The sequence below is a fragment of the Grammomys surdaster genome, unplaced genomic scaffold (genome assembly GCF_004785775.1).
Source record: "Grammomys surdaster isolate TR1022 unplaced genomic scaffold, NIH_TR_1.0 124684, whole genome shotgun sequence".
Classification (NCBI taxonomy): domain Eukaryota; kingdom Metazoa; phylum Chordata; class Mammalia; order Rodentia; family Muridae; genus Grammomys; species Grammomys surdaster.
In genome coordinates this window covers 6413-11779 of record NW_021619648.1, presented here as the reverse complement: position 1 = coordinate 11779, position 5367 = coordinate 6413, and positions in this window count along the sequence as shown.

Sequence of the window (5367 nt, the reverse complement as noted above, 5' to 3'; positions counted from 1 at the left end):
GCGAATCATTCAGAAGCTGCCAATGACTCAGCCAGTAAATCTGAGGCCCAGCAATGGACTCGGAGTCAGTGGCTCCTGACAGCTGCTCAGTGGCTGAGGAAGAAGGGAAGCAGGGGTCTCCACTGGCGCATGATGGATGTTCCTGGTCTTATGGCAGTTTCTGGAGTGAGAAGCAATCAGTCATCAATGTTTCTGGCTGCAGTCTGGTCTAAGTTAAGGTCAGCTAAAGAAAGGACACTTCACAGTGTGAATAAAACCCAACCAGACGCTGTGTCTGTCTTTATGTAGTATATTCTTCATGTCCACAGCTGTGCTAGAATTATGCACAGTGAATAACTTTAAGATGCCTGATCCCAAAATTATAACACCCTTGTGGATGACAAAGAAAATGCCACAGGATGCCACCTCCATCCATCTGTCTGGAATAAGTTTCCCACCATTATTGGTAGGCCTGAGTTGTACAAATGCCCAAATGTATTCCCACACAGATTCCTGAGTATTTACCGTGGCGATCACCTTGTGTGTATGTTGTATACATGTGTTCATGTGGAGGCATGTACAGTGGGCATGTGTACATATGTGTGCATGTATGTGCCAGAAGTTGACATCATGCATCTCCATTAGTCACTCACTGTATTAGGGTTTCCATTGCTGTGAGGAGACACCATGACCACAGAAACTCTTATAAACAAAAACATTTAATTGGGGCTGCTTACACTTCAGAGGTTTAGTCCATTGTTTTCATGGTAGGCAGCATGATGGCACACAGGTAAACATGATGCTGGAGAGGTAGCTGAGTGTTTTACATCTGGATTTACGGGCAACGGGAACAAAACATGAGCCATTGGGTCTGGCTTGAGCTTCTGAAATCTCCAAGCCCATCCCTAATGACACACTTCCTCCAACAAGACCACGCCTCCTTTAACATGGCCACACTTCCTAATAGCGGCACTCCCTATGAGCCTATGGAGGCCATTTTTTATTCAAACCACCACACTCTCCATCTCCTTTTTTGAGACAGGATTTCTCCATGAACTCACAGAACCTGGAACTCACTGATTCAGCAAGGCTCTCCAGTCAATGAGTTCCATGGATCCCCCTGTCTCCCCTCGCCCTCACCCTTATCACTGGATAACAGAAGTACATTCTCCAAGACTTTCTGGGGTACTGGAGGTCTGAGCTCGGGTTCTGCTCATGCATCAGGCATGTCAGCAACCAAGCTGTCTGCCCAGCTGCCGCACTCACTTTCTTGTCTTATCCCTCTGATACAGCACCCCAGGACTAGCAATATCCTCCCCTGCAGAACTTGAATCAAAAGGAAGCTCTAACCTCAGTCCATCCCTCCTCCTGTGAGCCAGGAGTGCCAGCTGACTGTGGTCCTCTCTCCAGCCTTCTGTTCCTTGACTCCATGGTTATTCTGAGCAGCCGGTCCTGTGACCATCCTTGTCACTTTAGGACCATTGACAGGAACAGTAACTGATGAGGCCATCCCACAGGCAGATATGCTTTCCCTTATGCCACTAGACACAGGCTATATCCTGAGTTACTCATCCTTATCCCCACAGGTCAGAATTGGATTCTGCTGTTCCTGGATGACTGGACCACTCAGCCTCATTTGTATTGTTGGAAACAATGTCAGAATCCTGCTGCTCCGAGATTTAGTTTGTGTCACAAACTATTCCTGGACTCATTCTTTCTCTCCTCATTCTAAGCCTTCTGAGCAAGCAAATAAGGGTTTTCACCCATCAATGATTGAGTTACCTAACCAAACTGACCAGAAAAGGTAGGAAGCGAGCAAACAACAGCCAAAAATTTGAATTCAGCAAAAGGAATTGTGCAGCAGGGAACAGTTTATCCATCTGAGAGAGCTGAAGGCAGACATTAAGAAAATTAACTTAAGCCGGGTGGTGGTGGCACACGCCTTTAATCCCAGCACTTGGGATGCAGAGGCAGGCGGATTTCTGAGTTTGAGGCCAGCCTGGTCTACAGAGTGAGTTCCAGGACAGCCAGGGCTATACAGAGAAACCCTGTCTCAAAAAACAAAAAGAAAAAATAAAAAAGAAAAGCAAGTATATCACTTTGGATATTTAACACAAGCAAGCAGATCTATCTTGAATAACAGAATGAGAAAGCTTTTGGAAATGCACAGAATGGTTTAGAGGACAAAGTATAGGGCTGAGCTGTCACACTGAGAAAGATTGATATCAGACCCTCTAGGTATCTGGGGAGCTGGGAGTGATTGACAGCTCATTAAAGTCCGACTGGTGGGACAAACATAAATCCCATATTTTCTCATCAAAACTCACCACTTGATTGACCACCCTAATCACATCATGTGTCCACCCCTTGTCAGAATTGGGTGGGGGCATTTTGAGAAACAGCTTTACGAATCCAGCTTATACTGGGGGTGTTGGGGGGGGGGGGGAAGAGGTTTCCTATGGCACCATTCTGCAAGGAAATGGAATGGTACACAGATCCATCTTACCACATCTCACCAGATTTCATGCAACAGAGGAAAGCGTGCATTTGTGTATCATGCCATGTGCATCACAGGCTAACCAAAGGAGATCTTCCCTCCATGGCTGCTTTTCAGTCACTTTTCAGAAAGTCACTTAAACTCCAAGAATCACTTTCCTCCACTATAAATGAAAAGGTCGAGCCTGGTAAGAGTTTTACAGCTAGAAGTGCCTCAGGCAAGAGCATCCCTCCTGGTATGAATATAGATTACAAGCCCAGTGTAAAACTGGTTGAAAGGCTTGGTTGCCAAGGATTTTGAAGGTCAGTATGTCTATATGGTAACTGAGGATGACGAGAGAAGCTGAACGGAGATGATGATTTTTCTATCAATATTGTGGTACAGATTTCTGGGGCTGAACAGCGCCATGAACAGGAAGGCACTCCTCATGAAGGAGAGCAAAGACAGATCTCTAAGGTAGATTTTTTTTTTCCTAACGAAACTTGTAGTGGAGAAAGTCCTCTCTGCAAACTGACAAGAAGATTTGCCCATCCCTAATCTGGATGTTAAGAAAGACCTCACAAGTGTGTCAATACATATTGATAATTCCAGCACTTGGGAGGTAGAAGCAAGAGGATCTGGGTTTGAGGCTAGCCTTGGCTACATGAGGCCAGCCTCAGCTACCTGAGACTCAGACTCAGAGAAAGAGAGTTCATTCAAAATAACAGGGCAGTTAGTTCTACTAGTAACATGCAATCTAACTCATTACCCCACTTCCTCCATCAGCTTTCTAATGGAAAACTGAAGCTTTTCTCCATCTTGGAAGCCCTCTGTGGCTGCATCTTCAACACAAAACCCATTCACTGCTCCAAACCCCCCAAAAGCCCTAAAGAAACATTGCAGTCATCTCTGGTCACACCACTAAGACTCATCTGTCCACACAACTGAAACAGACCGTGAAGTGTGGCTACCAGGTAGTAAGAGTTTAGCTAACCAGACCTTCAGTTTAATTACCTTGTGCCCCAGTGCTCACAGCCCCAGTGTGCTGCTAACCAGCAGCCTTGTCAGGAAAGCTTGGCTCCTCAGATGTCATAGCACTGATGAGACAAATCAATGCTTCTGAGCTCTAAGCAATGGCCAGACAGAGATTAGAGGTAGAAAGGGAAGGTCTTTTGTTTTGGTTTGGGTTTAAGACAGAGTCTTTCTATATAAATCAGGCTGGCCTCAAACTCACCAAGCTCTTCCTGCCTCTGCCTCACAAGTGCTGGAAGTAAAGGCATGTGTCACCATACCCAGCTGAGAGAGAGTCTTTTACTGTCTGATTCTGGTGGTGTAGTAATCGTGAGCCTTTATCCTTCTTCACCATTTTGGGGTTTATTTTTTAGAGAAAGAGTCTTACATCATCCAGACTGACCTTGAATTTACTATGTAGCTGAGCTGGCCATAAACATCTGATCCTTCTACTTTCAACTCTTCAGTGCTGAGATTATAGGCCTCAGACAGACACACGCACAGACACACAGACAGATACACACCAAAAAGAAAAAAAAGGACAAGTAATGATTGCTGAATATGATTGAAATATAATGTGTATATGCATGAAAATGTAATAATAAACTCATTATTATGTATAATTAACATATGCTAATAAATTTTTAATGCTTGGTAGAAATATATATATATATATACCCTTAAAAAAGAATACTCTTCTTTTTGGCTAAATAGACCTTAGGAACATATAATTCTCCTACTGGACATCTGCAAGAAAATAAGTCAAGTAGGCAACAGATTGGAAAGAGCACTCTATGTTACATGAATATTTATTGTTTATTAATGACCTCTCTTAATTGATTGGCTTCTGTTTTTATTGGGTTTTCTCAGTGACACAATGTAAATTGACTTCCTAATCATTCACACTTGTAACCATTTACATGTCCAGTGATGACTGCATGTAAGTCTGCTGGGCTATGCAGTAAGGAACAATCTCCCTCCTCCAGATCTGGGTAACCAGGCCTTGACTTGTTCTCTTCTATTCTGCTCCTTAATGGTACCCCGAGTCATAAGACAACCTTCTCAGGCCTGACCGTTATCCCTTTCTCAGTCTGAGAGTCATATTCACTCCTTGAATATCTGTGTCTGCCTGGGCCCAGCTTACACAGTTCTGCCAACAGGAGGCACATCCACAGCTTTATGGATAAAGTACTTACCATCCACTGACACAAGCAAGACTCGCTCCCTAGAAACCACAAAAAGGTAGAAGGAGAGGACAGACTATTACAAAGTTGTCTTCAGACATACTCAGTTAATTAAAGTTAAAATTTACATGTTAGCCTTGTGCTGATGTTTCCTTAGGATGCTTCAGTTCTAGTCATCCTATGTAGAAGAAGTACCTAGTCCCATATGGGTGGGAATTTTTGTAGGTCAAATTTTTTTTTTTAAGAATTTCTTGTTTTTGTTTTTGTTTTGTTTTGTTTTTGTTTGTTTGTTTGTTTGTTTGTTTTTTGGTTTTTCGAGACAGGGTTTCTCTGTGTAGCCCTGGCTGTCCTGGAACTCACTCTGTAGACCAGGCTGGCCTCGAACTCAGAAATCTGCCCGCCTCTGCCTCCCAAGTGCTGGGATTAAAGGCGTGTGCGACCACCGCCTGGCTAAGAATTTCGTATGAATGATGAATTTATGTTATTCCCTCTCGCTCTCCTTCCATCTCCTCCCATGTCTTTCCACTCCCTCTCAAATTCATGGTCCCTTTTTCTTTAATTATTATTGTTAGACACACACATATATACACATATGTGTATACACATACACACATATATCCATAAATGTGTATACACATATACATACATACACATATATACATATACACATAGATATTTACATATATGTATACACACATACATATATATGTATACACA